We start from the raw sequence: 15,275 nt of genomic DNA on the forward strand, positions 1-15,275 counted from the left end.
TTGAGTCCACATAAGATGGAAAAACCTCCAAGACCAAAAATCAAGTCTTGGGTGAATCCAAACAAAACACTTGTCATAAAAGTAAGTTTTTGAGAGGGAGAGTTCTTTAGAAGAAAATTTTAAATAACATCCCTCAAATCAAATAAAAGTTTTGAAAAAGCCAAATAAAATTTTTGGGTGTCACAACACCTACCCCCTTAGGAAAAATCTCGTCCCCGAGATTTCAGCTGATCCTCAAATAGATGTGGGTACTCCGCCTGAAGAAAATCTTCTCTTTCCCATGTAGCTTCATCCTCGGTGTGATTGCTCCACTGAACCTTGAAAATTTTTATCGTTTTCTGACGGGTCCTCCTTTCAGACTCTTCCAATATCTTCACTGGCCGCTCTCTGTAGGTGAGGTCTGGTTGCACATCAATGCTCTCATGAGATACATGCTTCTCCGGGTTGCTCACACATTTCCTTAATTGTGAGACGTGGAACACGTCGTGGACGTCTGACAGCTCTTTGGGTAGGTCTAGCTGGTAGGCTACTGTGCCTCTTCGTGCAACTATACAGAAGGGTCCAATAAATCTTGGGGCTAGCTTCCCTTTAATTTTGAACCGTTGCAGGCCCCTCATAGGAGACACTCGTAGGTATGCATATTCACCGGGTTCAAAGCTGACCTCACGATGTTTTCGATCGTAATAGCTCTTTTGTCGGCTTTGAGCTGTCTTGAGTCTGTCCCTGATTTGTTTAACTTTCTCCTCGGCTTCCTTGAGCATGTCTGGGCCGAAGATACGACTGTCACCTGTCTCTGACCAATTTAGTGGGGTACGACACCTCCGTCCGTACAATGCTTCAAAAGGTGCCATTTGTAAGCTGGCTTGGTAACTGTTGTTGTATGCGAACTCGGCATACGGCAAACTTTCTTCCCAACTGGATCCGTAGGTGAGAACACAGGCTCGCTGCATGCCCTCTAGGATTTGGTTCACGCGTTCAGTTTGTCCATCAGTCTGGGGGTGGTACGCTGTACTGAATGCTAGTTGAGTGCCCAGAGCTTGTTGTAAGTGATCCCAAAATTTAGAGACAAATTGAGTGCCTCGGTCGGATATTATAGTCTTTGGGACTCCATGCAGACAAATTATACGGGAGAGATAAAGCTTAGCAAGCCTTTGAGTGGAGTAGGTCGTCTTCACGGGAATGAAATGTGCTACCTTGGTTAGCCTATCTGTGATGACCCATATGGCATCATTTCCGCGTTGTGATCGAGGTAGTCCGACGATGAAGTCCATTCCAATTTCATCCCATTTCCACTCAGGTATCCGGTTTGGCTGTAGCAGCCCTGCTGGCTTTTGATGCTCGGCTTTAATGCGCTGACATGAATCGCAACAAGCCATGAATGCGGCTATATCCCTTTTCATACCGTGCCACCAAAACCTTTCCTGAATGTCTTTGTACATTTTGGTTCCTCCAGGGTGGATCGAGTATGGGGCGGTGTGGCTTTCGGTTAGGATTTGATGCTTGAGTTCCTCAATGTTTGGTACGCAAAGTCTGTCCCCGTACCATAATATTCCCTCATTGTCTGTGACGAACTCTGAAGCCTTGCCAAGGCTCATTTTTCTCTTTATACCTTCGATGCTGGGATGTCCCTGCTGAGCCTTCTTAATTTGTTCCATTAGGCTGGGATGTATCTCCAGATTTGATACGTTGCCCTCAGAGACTAACACCATGTTGAGTCTAGCGAACTCCTGCTGAAACTCAGGCCTTAAGTTCTGTGGACTGTCGTTGCCCGGGCTGGGGTTCCGACTAAGAGCATCTGCCACTACATTTGCTTTCCCTGGATGGTAGTGAATGCCGACATCATAGTCCTTGACCAATTCCAACCAGCGTCGTTGTCGTAAATTTAGCTCTGGTTGTGTGAAAATATACTTAAGGCTCTTATGATCCGTATATATTTCACAACGATTTCCCAACAGAAAGTGCCTCCACTCTTTGAGTGCATGGATGACTGCTGCTAGCTCCAAGTCATGAGTAGGATAATTTTCCTCATGCTTCCGTAGTTGCCTGGAAGCATACGCGACAACTTTGCCGTCCTGCATCAATACGCACCCGAGGCCCTTCCGGGATGCGTCACAATACACTTCAAAACTCTTGTGTATGTCTGGCACAATCAAAACCGGTGCTGTTGTTAGTTTCTTTTTGAGTTCTTGGAAGCTTTTCTCGCACGCTTCCGTCCATACAAATTTCTTGACTTTCTTGAGCAACTGTGTCATTGGTTTTGCCACAGTGGAGAATCCTTCAATAAATCGTCGGTAATATCCAGCCATTCCTAGGAAACTCCGTACATCAGTTACGTTGGCTGGTGGTTTCCAGTCAAGTATGGCTTTGACTTTTTCTGGGTCTACGGCCACGCCTTCTTGGGTCAATATATGGCCTAGAAAACCAACTTGTCTTAGCCAAAATTCACACTTGCTAAGTTTGGCGTACAATTGATGTATCCTTAATTCTCCCAATACAATTCTGAGATGTTCAGCATGTTCTTCTGGTGTCCTTGAGTATACCAGAATATCATCAATGAACACCACAACAAATTTGTCCATAAATTTCATAAACACTTTGTTCATGAGGTGGACGAAATATGCGGGGGCGTTCGTCAGTCCAAACGGCATTACTGTGAACTCATATAATCCGTATCTGGAGGTGAATGCTGTCTTAGGGATATCTTCTGTCCGTATTTTTAATTGATGATATCCCGATCTTAAATCAATTTTTGAGAACACCTTGGCTTGCGCGAGCTGGTCAAACAAATCATTTATCCGTGGCATCGGATATTTGTTTTTGATGGTGACCATATTGAGAGCTCGATAGTCAATACATAATCTCAGTGTCCCATCCTTTTTCTTGGCGAATAATACTGGTGAACCCCATGGTGAGGAGCTGGCCCGAATAAATCCTTTGTCCAGTAATTCCTTTATTTGCTTCTTCAATTCTACCAACTCCGAGGGTGCCATTCTATAAGGTTTCTTATAGATGGGGGTGGTGCCAGGTGCTAGTTCAATGCTGAACTCTATCTCTCGGTCTGGTGGCATGCCTGGTAGTTCTTCAGGAAATACGTCGGGAAACTCGCACACCACTGGAACTTTTCTCAATTCTAAAATGTCCACTTTATTCAACTTTGGTTGTCGTAACCGTGGTCTCTCTTGAGCTGTAACCTTTATTGTCTTGCCGAGATGGTGAGTGAGGATTACAGTCCGATTGAAACAGTCAATAAATCCCTTGTTGGTGGTCAACCAGTCCATCCCTAGGATAACATCCAGTCCTTTATTTTCCAACACGATGAGATTAGCCTGAAACCTTAGTCCTTCGAATTCAATAATCACTCCTTGGCAGTAACTCTGAGTGATCTGCTTATTCCCGGGGGACTTGATGATCATAGATTTTTCCAAAGGAAGTATCGGAAAACCATGTTGCAAAACAAAACTCTTCGAAATGAACGAGTGAGAAGCTCCAGAATCAAACAAAACCGTGGCAGGTATTGTGTTGACAGGGAACGTACCGAGTACGATGTCTGGGGCATTCTGTGCTTCTTCCTTGGTCACATGGTTCAGGTGACCCTTCCTGTGATTGTTGTTGGGATTGAAATTGTTACGCTTGGGGGCTGGATTGTTCCCACCATTGTTCGGCTTGGGGGCCGAGTTCCTTGGTTTTGGGCACTGTCTGGCATAGTGCCCTTCCTCTCCACAAGCATAGGAAGTGACCCCTGGACGGTATGTAAAGTCCTTGTCCCTTGAATGAAACTGTGTGGTTGGCCTTAGAGCAGTAGTCGTGGATTTTCTCGCTTCATTTCTCTGAACATCAGTCTTGCTTCGGTTGTTGCGAGCAAGAGTCGTCTTGTCCCTTTTTCGCTTACGAATATCCTCCAGACTGCGGCGCTCATTCTCCAACGTAATGGCCTTGTCAACCAGGGTCTTGAAATCTGGGAAAGTGTGTACGACCAGTTGGCATTTTAGTGCTGGCGCCAGGCCGTCCAAATTTTTTTCCATCCTTTTGTTCTCAGTCATATGCTCATCGTAGGCGTAACGAGATAGCTGGGTAAACTGACTGTTGTATTCCGTCACTGTCATGCCTCTCTGCTTGAGGTCATCAAATTCTCTTTTCTTGATTTTTATGATGCTCCTGGAGATGTGTGCCCCACGAAAGCCTTCCTTAAACTCTTCCCAGGTGATGTTGTGTTCACTGGGATGCATGTGTAGGAAGTTTTCCCACCATGCTGCAGCTGCTCCAGTGAGGTAGTGAGGTGCATAAAGCACCTTCTCATGATCAGAACATTGAGCAATAATCAACTTTCTTTCGATGTCTCGAAGCCAATCATCGGCTTCAAGTGGCCTATCAGTGTGAGCAAACGTTGGAGGGCGTGTCTTCTGTAGTTCAGACAACTTGGAGTGTGGTTGGTATGGCTCACGGTGATTCCCCATATTGATGACGTGCTGTTGGCTTTGTTCGAAAAGGCGGCATACTTGAGATAAGGCTGCCTCACTGTCCTGTTGACTAGACTGCCCCTGTGTGAAGTTGTTGCTTGTCTGTGTTCCATAAACTTCTTCGGGTGGATTTGGCATGGAACGAGTCCACGGACGAGACATTTTCCACTCTGGGGTTTTATTTTGCAAAACTCATGAGAAGAACTGTGTGGCACAAGGAAAATTTTGTAAAAGCAAAAATTTAAAAGACCTCAAGATTTTTCAAGAAAATATTTGATTGCGCACGGAGAAGGACTGCTTAGCACAAAATCTTACACGCGATACGCAAACATACGATACATCACTCAGGATGTGCGTACACACTCCTGACATGTTATTTAGGCTAGCACACTCCTCCGGAAACCTACATGATGCGCACACAACTACTACAACTTTAAGTACATATAAAACATATCATACAAGCAGGCACATCGCGCGGCTACTAGGCGCACTCAGTCGGAGATGGTGAAGATGTCCTTCCCCTTGCCGAGGGTAAGACCCAGCGGTGCAGGAGACTCAACCTCCACCTCCTCCCTAATAGGCTCCAGGCGCGTAGCACTGCGCTGAGGAGATGGCGCGGGTGCGACAGGCGGTGCAGCTCTGACTGGAGTAGGAGCAATGACCTGGTCGAACTCCTCAGTGGTAGGCAGACGGCGAGCGGTGGCCAAAATGGCAGGTGAATAGGATGCTGAGGACGAGACGAACGTCAGTGGCGGTGCCATGTGGAGAAGCTCCCTCCTGTTGGCAGAACAGCCCCGAACTAAGTCCATGCGGGCAGCCACAAGATCGTCCACGAGGTTGTCGAAAGCTCCCTCCAGAGCTTTGAGATACTCAACAAGCATCTCGATAGCTTCATCTCGCTCTCCCCTATGGCAGGCGAATGCATAGTGACAAGTATATGGCACATGGCATGGGAGGTAGTGGTAGCGATGAGTCTTCAGCGAAGGAAGAATGTCCCGAAGGCGAGCTATCGCCTCACGGGCAGCCATCTGTATGGCATGCCTCTCCGTAGGCATGGCCCTTCCCACAAAACGGAAGTGGCGAGACGCAGAACGCCCTCCCTTGAATTGCACCATGGCCTGGTGCATAGACACGTCGTCGCTGAGCTTGTGCTGGTAAAGCGTGAACTCCGGACGAGTCGCTGGCCCGATCGCGAGCTTGGTGATGGAGACGAGGAGTTTGACAAACCCCTCAGGCACATTAGTAAACACCCGAGTCTCGCAGTTGCTGCCAGCCATCTCGCAGTCTCGCAGGTAGTGGTAGCTAAACCTCGGTCGGGCTTGGTGTAATACGCAGGTCCCCTATCGAACGGCCGTACGGGCACGGCGGCGGCAGGGAGCGCGCTCCGCACCTACCAGTTCACGACGACGGACTGCAGCGTGCACGGGTGAGTGGATGGCCACGCGGTGGCCTCTGGTGGCTTGGGCGGCGCTGGACGGCGCCGTCCAACGCTGCGCCTCTCTGGCAGCCGCAAAGGGCGCTGCTGCCGTCGCTCACGGGGTGGCGCACCTCCACCAGCTCGTCACCGACGCCCGCAAGCTTCCAGGCGATCGTGCGGCGCAGGGATAAGAAGGAAGCACAGGGCGCACGGCGCCACCGCGGCTACTGGCGAGATCGAGAAGGGGTTCTGAAGAAAACGACAGTGGCTCACTGAAACTGTATCTTTGAACTTCTGAACTTGACAGTAACAGTGCCCTTCAGGTGTTCGACGAAATGATTTGGCATGAAGAATTTTTTTCTGGAGCTGGGACTTGGTGAGGTGACCTCTCAATGCATCCAGAGGCTGCCTGAATTTTCTCAGATTTTTAGGAGGAGAAAACAAATGAATCTCATCAAATTTGGCAAATATGGTCCAAACTTGCAGCAAGTACAATTTGAAATATTTGAACTGGAGACCAGTGGATCTTCATGGATCTTGGTTGAGGGCTCTAAGGACTAGCCAGGGAAATTTGTTTGGAGGCCAAACTCAAAGTAGAAATGGTAGTTCCTTTGTAAATCTCCAAGAGCTAAAGTAGAAGGCAGAAAATATTTTTGATAAGAAATAAATGGAAGAAAAATCATGGGGAGGTTCAACTTGCTGGATTTGAAGTATATCTTGACACAAAGATGGGGAATGGCTTTTGGGAGGGGATTTCCACTTAGGTCATGGCAAGAAGAGATTTTGAAAAGGGGAAAAGATCACTCCAAATGCCATAGGGCTATTTAAAAGATTTTTCAAAAAAAATTCCCAAATGAAAAACATTTGGTGTTGAGTCCACATAAGATGGAAAAACCTCCAAGACCAAAAATCAAGTCTTGGGTGAATCCAAACAAAACACTTGTCATAAAAGAAAGTTTTTGAGAGGGAGAGTTCTTTAGAAGAAAATTTTAAATAACATCCCTCAAATCAAATAAAAGTTTTGAAAAAGCCAAATAAAATTTTTGGGTGTCACACCTGTGTAGCCAGCAAATCCGAGCAGCCACTAACTAAGGCATCATGCCCAGCAGGATCAAGAGGAGGTAGCGAGTGCTCGAATAGATCATCACACTCCACCCGATCACTCGACAGTCTAGGAGGTGCAGAAGCAGGCTCAAACGAACCAAATCTCAGCGAGTTCATAGGCGCAGAGGTAAATGGTGGGCTCCCTTCCTTGGCGCCACCGAGGCGTGTTTTGTACCCGAGGTGTTGGACTTATCTCGTCCACTGTCATCCTCTCGCAGCTCCTTGTTGCCCGAGCCGTCATCCCTATCAACCATATCCACATCATTCCCTACCATGGCCTTAGTGAATAGATTAGTGTACTCAAACTCAATCTCAAGATTGTATATCATTCCGGCATGCGTCCATCTAACCACATTCGGTACAAACTCGATATCCAGAATACTCACGAGCAACCTCTCCACCCTGTTTGCACAGGTAAACGGCATGTCCACCCGCTCGATCTTTCCAACAAGCATGCCCAAACTAGCTGCGACCCGCACATCATTCAGAGGCTTCGACAGTGCCCCCGAGAAACGTAGCCAAACTTGAGTGAGAGGCTTGCCCTTCGGCTCGACCTTCTTCCACTCATCAAACTCGAGGATGCACTCTATGCCAGGCACTCTACACAACCCAAAGCTCAGAAGTTTCTTCAGGTCCTCTGCTGATGGAAAGTCAACCTTGTACACATTAGCCTCGAGTCTAATAAGCTCCCGCTGAAAGTTACCTGGAGAAAGCTCATTCAGCCTCTGTAGGATCTGTGCCTCAGACAAGTCTCCTTTAGTCACTTTGCCCACCCCCGTGGTCGCGCTCTGTGGCGCCTCTGGGACCTCCATCGCACTAGGAGACTCAAAGAACATCAGCTCGGCGCAGCATACTCCGTAAATGTTGAATCCCGGCATCGGTTCACGCAACAGCGGGCACTCCCCGTAGCGTGCACCGGTTTGAGGCATGTGTCACAAAGCTCAATAACCCACTCTGCAATAAAGTGCCCCTACTCTCCACAGCGATAACATAACATATTCTCCTTCTTACGGGCCCACTGAAATTCTGACCTAAAAAGCGCTACATTAGAGATAGCTATTATCCGGCGCTCCAAATGACTTGAAAATTTACGGAGATTTATTTTGCAATACATAAAAAATACTAGAAGAAAAAGCTATTGGAGGGGTGAAAGGATCGATATGATTGACTAGAGGGGGGTGAATAGGCAACTAACAATTTTTAGCTTTTCTTTACCAAATTAAACTTAGCATCGAAATAGGTTATCTAGATATGCTACTAGGTGAGCAACATATATGATGCAACAACAGCAAGTACACAAGCAAGCAAGGGATACAACACAATATAAGCTTGCACAAGTAAAGGTAGGAGATAACCAAGAGTGGATTCCGTGGAGACGAGGATGTGTTACCAAAGTTCCTTCCCTTTGAGAGGAAGTACGTCTCCATTGGAGCGGTGTAGAGGCACAATGCTCCCCAAGAAGCCACTAGGGCCACCTTATTCTCCTCACGCCCTCACACAATACGAGATGTCATGATTCCACTATTGGTGCCCTTGAAGGCGGCGACCGAACCTTTACAAACAAGGTTGGGGCTATCTCCACAACTTAATTGGAGGCTCCCAATGACACCACTAAGCTTCGCCACAATGGAATATGCCTCTGCGGTGACCTCAACCGTCTAGGGTGCTCAAACACCAAAGAGTAACAAGATCCGTAAGGGATTAGCGGGCGGAATCAAATTTCTCTTCGTGGAAGTGTAGATCGGGGCCTTCTCAACCAATCCCAAGAAAGTCAACAAGTTTGATTAGCTAGGGAGAGAGATCGGGCGAAAATGGAGGTTTGAGCAACAATGGGGCTTGGGGAGGGAAGAGGTGGTCTTCTTGGGGAAGAAGACCCCCTTTATATGGTGGGGGAAAATATCCAACCGTTATCCCCTCTCTTAGCCCGCGCGGCGCGGTACTACCGCACAGAGCCGCGGTAGTACTGCACAGGGTTGCGGTACTACCGCTGCAGGGTGTGGTACTACCGCTAGCGCGATAGTGACTAGGTGAGGACCTGTTGCATAGGGAAACAAGCGATAGAACCGCCGGAGCGGTACTACCGCGCGCCCCTACGGTACTACCGTAAGGCAGGGCTCAACTGGCACTGGAAAAGCACGGAAGAAATAAATTGCTTTGGTAACTACTTCCGCTGAGGTTGGAGCTGTGCAAAAAATCTCGCACGGTACTACCGCTCATAGGGAGCGGAAGTAAAAAATTATATCCACGCCTACTTCCGCATGCTTCAGCATTAGGGCTGGAGGCAGCGGTACTACTGCTCACCAGGAGCGGTACTACCGCTGGGCGCGGTACTATCGCTTGCATGAGCAGTACTACCGCACGCCCCTGCGGTACCACTGCTCCCTTGAGCAGTACTACCGCACGCCACAGAAGCTTTAGCATTTGGCAGGTTTCATATCGCAGAGACATGGATAAACGGAAGGTGCTCCATCGAAGCGAAGGAAAGGTGGTGCAAAGGAACATATGTGTACGTGTTGATTGCACCCTAACCTTTCCAAAGCGGACCCCCTCTTAATAGTACGGCTTTCCTACAACTCAAATCCACCGAAAAGAACCATAGAGAACCACCGTCTTCGATAGGCTCCGAGGGGCACCGAATCGTCTTGTGCCTAGACATGAGATATCTGAAGTGCTCAATGCACATGATTAGTCCGCAAATGCACTGTCATCAATCACCAAAACCACTTAGGGAGAAATATGCCCTTACAATCTCCCCCTTTTTGGTGGATTGATAACAATACAGGATTTGCACATAGAGATATAAAATGTTCATAAGCAAACCCAAAATCTATAAAATATAGACAGGCTCCCCCTAGATGTGTGCATTTTATAGATATGCTTTGGACTGCACAACACACACACTAGGATCAACACTCCCCCTATATTTTATAGACAAGGCAATCCTTGCAACAATATAAGTAACACTAAGCATGGAAGCAAGGAATAGTAAGTGAGCATGATGTAAAGGGAACAAGACAAAATAAGCTCACAAGCTACTAATCATACTAGACAATAAAAGGATAAGATTGAAGGCATATGTCTCACACCATATGATAGAAAAAGTATCCTGGTCTCACACGCAAATAACACAAACCAAAGCAATGAAGGTTCAATGAAACGAAAGCAAGGAGAAAAATACTCGCAAATCCTACACTCTCTCCCCCTTTGGCATCGAGACACCAAAAAGGCGGAGAGGACACCTAAGACACAGGTGGTAGCTCCCACTGAAGTGATCACCCAACAATCTCCTCATCTAACTCAGCAGCGGGAATGGACTCCTCATCTGACTCAAGCCACTGATAGCCTTGCTTCGTCATCCAGGCAGCCTTAGGAGTGATGTTCTTCTCCGACCCGCTCGAGACGTGCTCACCAAGCTTCTTCAAGATTCGCTTGTCGCGCCGGCGACTCTCCTTCTGAGCAACGTGAGTCTGGTACTGCCCCTTGGCCTGCATGCAGAACAAAGCCTTCACCTTGGCCTTGAGCTTCTTAGCCCAAGATGGCTTAGCAGAGGGAGGTGCATACCCCTCAGAACTGTCCTCCGGATCCTCCTCCTCAATCTCATCATCATCAACATCCATGCGGGCAGCTTCTGCCTCAGCCCGGGTAGTGGTATTAGCCCACTTGTTCTTCTGGCATAGCTTAATGGGCTCATGGTGAATCCAGTTGGGAGTATGGAACTCTTCACCCGGAAAGAGCTTCTCCCAAGTCTTCGAAATCAAGAGGTGCAAATAAGGTCCATAGATGGGAACCTTATGATGGAACACAGCAAACTGAATCTCACACCACATGATATGAGAGACATCAAGTGTTCCAGGTTGTTGAAGACGCGCTTCCTCACAAATAAGCATCATGTCCACAAGATAGGAATGCACCTTGTCCTTGTCGCCTATGCGAGGAAAAAGAGAGTTGCGGAAGATCCGGTGCATGATGTCAAGAAACGGGTTCAGCACATAAGACTTCTTGCCATTGGGTAAAGTCTTCTCAAGAAGGTAGGGTTGAAGCTTGTTCTTGGAAGCAAACTCTGGGTTGGCATGCAGGCGGACACCAACGGGCACATCTAGCCCCTCATCACGAACATGCAACAGATCCATGAACTCCTTCCACTCAGTAGTCATCCTCTTTCCATTTTTCATCCAAGTCATGCTCCGTGTCTCATCCATGTGGAAGTGGACAGAAGCAAAAAACCGATCCACAATCTCCGGGTCAAAGTCAAGGTGGAACGTGAGGATGTCCTCAATACCAAACTGCTCCACCAAATCCAGAGGCTCGCCAAAATATGCCTGGTTCTTCCTCAAATGGTCCATGTCAATCCACTGAACGGGTACGTAGATGTTCTGCTTGGCCTTGATCACATCTAGGAAGATGAGATTTTGTTGCTTGGTCCAAAACAAGTCATTGCCCCTTATGAGTTGCCTGGTCTTGATGTAGGGGTTGAGCTTCCTTCAAATCAGAAACTCTGCTTGAGGCATTTCATCCAAGCCGACAACTGGCTCCTTGATCTTGGTAGCTGTGGTCTTGACGTGGTGTTGTGGGGCATTGGACCCCTCGGGAGCTTCTTGGTAGGTGCTTTGATCTCGTATCACGGCTGGGGTTCAAGCTCCTAGCACCGACACCAGAGCCACCGCCTATGACACACAACGCAAACACACAAGAAGAGCGAGAAGGATTATTGCAATGACTAAGGCCAAAACAGAACGAAACACATAGAAATGAGATTGGGTGTGACAAAACAAAGCAATTTTAAGTCAAGCGGTAGTACTGTAACAGGACGCGGAAGTAAGAATTTACTACTGCTCTGACCGCGGTAGTACAGCGCCGGGTTGGCACGGTAGTACCACGCTCAGAGCGGAGGTAATTTTTTTACGTCCGCGCACCGGGCGGTAGTACCGCTCCAGGCAGAGCGGTACTACCGCACGGGGTGGATCTTGCAAGAACGCATCTGAGAACATCCGTGAAGATGAATCGGTACTACCATTGAACAAAACTACGTAGTTGTATCACACCAAACAGCAAATCTACTGCACAAGCACTCTCCAACAATCTCCTCTTGCAAAGATTTTGCCAAAAATCACAAAACCTACTCATGCATCTCCCAAAACCTAGAAGCAAAATAAAGAGGCAAAGCGAGAGGGACAAGGGGAGATACTGGGATCCATGGAAAGAGGGCGAGGTGGGGATTGATCCCACCGGTTGAAAAGAGAGGAGAGTGGCCGGAGACGGAGATCCGGCGAGGTCCTCAGGCGCCGTTCTTGGGCAGGTGAGAGAGAGACGCTGTGAGGGGAAGAGATGAATGGGTATGGGGGAGTTGGAACTCCCCCTGCCCGCGATTAACCCCCACGCGGTCTCGACAGCGCGGTAGTACCGCGGATCATCGCGGTAGTACCGCCCGAGCGGTAGTACTGCTCCACCAGTGGCAGTAAAAAATTACTGCCGAGATGGAAGCGGTAGTACCGTGCCGTGGTCGCAGTCGTGCAAGCACAGGAGCCACCCACCTCCAGCGGTAGTACCGTGGCATGCCATGGTAGTACCGTAAACCCAAGAAAGTGCAATTTTCGTCAAAAAAGAAACAAAAGGCAATTGCAATACAAACTTCAAGCAAACGGACACACAAGAGAGACCACAAAAGAAGCAACTTAACCACGAACAAGGTCCAAAAGAAAGCAAAGAGACAACGAGGACCAAACAACGAACCAAAACCTCTCATGAAGAGAGGGAAGTGGCCGGAGCCACCTATGTTTGATTAGATTGGTATGGCACCGCGAAGAATTATCCTTGGGCCCATGACCAAAACTCGTCTTTGAAGCACAAGTACCATCAACAATTTCGGATGTGAAAGAGTTGATCAATTTATGCATAATGGGGGGAGGGAGAGTTCATTGAGAGAACAACACTCCCCTTATGTCCATGCCTACACCTAAACAAGACAACAAGATGAGTGTGGTGGGGTGTGCAAAGGTTCAAGCCACATTGCTCAGATCGATGATATTTAGCTCATGCCTTAACTCGCGAAATCTTGCTTCATCCAAAGGCTTCATGAAAATATATGCAAGGTTATCATGAGTGTTGACATAGTTAAGCTCAATCTCCCCTCGCCTAATGTGATCCAGATGAAGTGATACCGAATCTCAATATGCTTCGTCTTGAAGTGTTGCACCGGGTTGAGAGAAATCTTGATGGCACTTTCATTGTCACACCAAAGAGGCACTTTGTCACAAATGACACCGTAATCCTTTAAAGTTTGCCTCATCCATAGAAGTTGAGCACAACAACTACCGGCGGCCACATAGTCGGCTTCGGTGGAGGAGAGAGACACACAACTTTGCTTCTTAGAAGACCAACTCACCAAAGAGCAACCAAGAAATTGGCACCCTCCGGAAGTTGACTTCCTATCCACTTTGTCTCCCGCCCAATCCGAATCCGAAAAACCCATGAGATTGAAGTTTGCTCCTCTAGGGTACCATAAGCCAAAGTTTGGGGTATGAGCAAAATATCGAAAGATTCGCTTAACCGCCACATTGTGGCTTTCCTTACGTGAGGCTTGAAACCATGCACAAATTCCCACACTCAACATGATCCGGTCTAGATGCACAAAGGTAAAGCAAGGAGCCAATCATAGAATGATATACCTTTTGATCCACAGCTTTACCATTGGGATCAATGTCAAGTTGGCATTTGACAGGCATTGGTGTAGAAGCGGGGTTGACATCACTTAGCTTGAATCTCTTGAGCATCTCTTGAGTGTATTTGGCTTGGTTGATGAAGGTTCCTTCTCTTCTTTGTTTGATTTTGAACCCGAGAAATAACTTCAACTCTCCCATCATGGACATCTTGAACTTCGAGGTCATGAGTGCGGCACACTCCTCATTGAAAGCTTTGTTAGGAGAACCAAAGATAATATCATCAACATATAGTTGGCATACAAACAACTCCCCTTTGACCTTCTTAGTAAAAAGTGGGGTCGATTTTCCCAATTTCAAACCCACGATCTTGCAACAACTCGGTAAGGTGCACATACCATGCACGTGGGGCTTGTTTAAGGCCATAGAGTGCCTTATCGAGTTGGTACACATGATTGGGGAACTCGGGATCCTCAAACCCCGGGGGTTGTTTGACATACACCAACTCATTAATAGGACCATTAAGAAAAGCACTCTTCACATCCATTTGTTGCAACTTGAAGTTATGAGGAGAAGCATAAGCAATCAACAAACGAATAGATTCAAGGCGAGCAACGGGAGCAAAGGTTTCACCATAGTCGATACCCTCAACTTGGGAGTAGCCTTGTGCCACCAAACGAGCCTTGTTGCGAATGATAATCCCGTGAGCATCTTGCTTGTTCTTGAATATCCATTTGGTTCCAATAACATTATGGTTCTCCTTTGGCCTTGGCACCAATCTCCACACCTTATTGTGCTCGAAGTCGTTGAGTTCTTCATGCATGGCATTAAGCCAAACCGGATCCTCAAGCGCCTCATGGACCTTTTGGGGCTCAACACAAGAAACAAATGCATGATGTTCACAATAGTTTGCTAATTGTCTACGAGTGCTTACCCCCTTTCTTAAGCTTCCAAGCACATTCTTCATGAGATGATCTTTGGTATTGAGCTTGGACGCAACCTTGGCGGCACGACGCTCCAATTGCTCCTCAAGAGAGAGTTAAGGAGAGGTAACTTGATCATCATGAGCGTCGTCTTGAGCTTGTTCTTGATCTTGAGCTTGGTCTTGATCTTGAACTTGCTTGGTGGCAAGAACTTGACCTTGGGCATCACTTGACGGATCACCACCATCTTGAGGTTGATCTTGCCCTTGATCTTGTTCATTTGGTTGAGGGCCTTCACTTTGTTCTTCGGAAGCGTGTGGGTCTTGGGTTGGTGATGGTTCCACTTGAGTGGAACATTGTCCTTCTCCTTCGACCACAAGGGGTTCCTCAATGGGTAGGATATGGCCAACACCCATTCTTATTATGGCTTGGGGAGGAATTTCATCACCTACATCGCAAGTGCTACTTTGCTCCACTTGGGAGCCATTATTCTCATCAAACTCCACGTTACACGTCTCCTCAATGAGTCATGTGGACTTGTTGAGGACACGGTAAGCATGAGAGTTTGTAGCATAACCAACAAATATGCCCTCATAAGCTCTAGCTTCAAATTTAGACAAACGAACACCTTTCTTGAGAATGAAACACTTACAATCGAACACCCGGAAGTACTTGAGGTTGGGCTTGTTGCCGGTAAGTATCTCATATGGAGTCTTGT

The sequence above is a fragment of the Aegilops tauschii genome, chromosome 2, assembly GCF_002575655.3.
Source record: "Aegilops tauschii subsp. strangulata cultivar AL8/78 chromosome 2, Aet v6.0, whole genome shotgun sequence".
In the NCBI taxonomy this organism is placed as follows: domain Eukaryota; kingdom Viridiplantae; phylum Streptophyta; class Magnoliopsida; order Poales; family Poaceae; genus Aegilops; species Aegilops tauschii.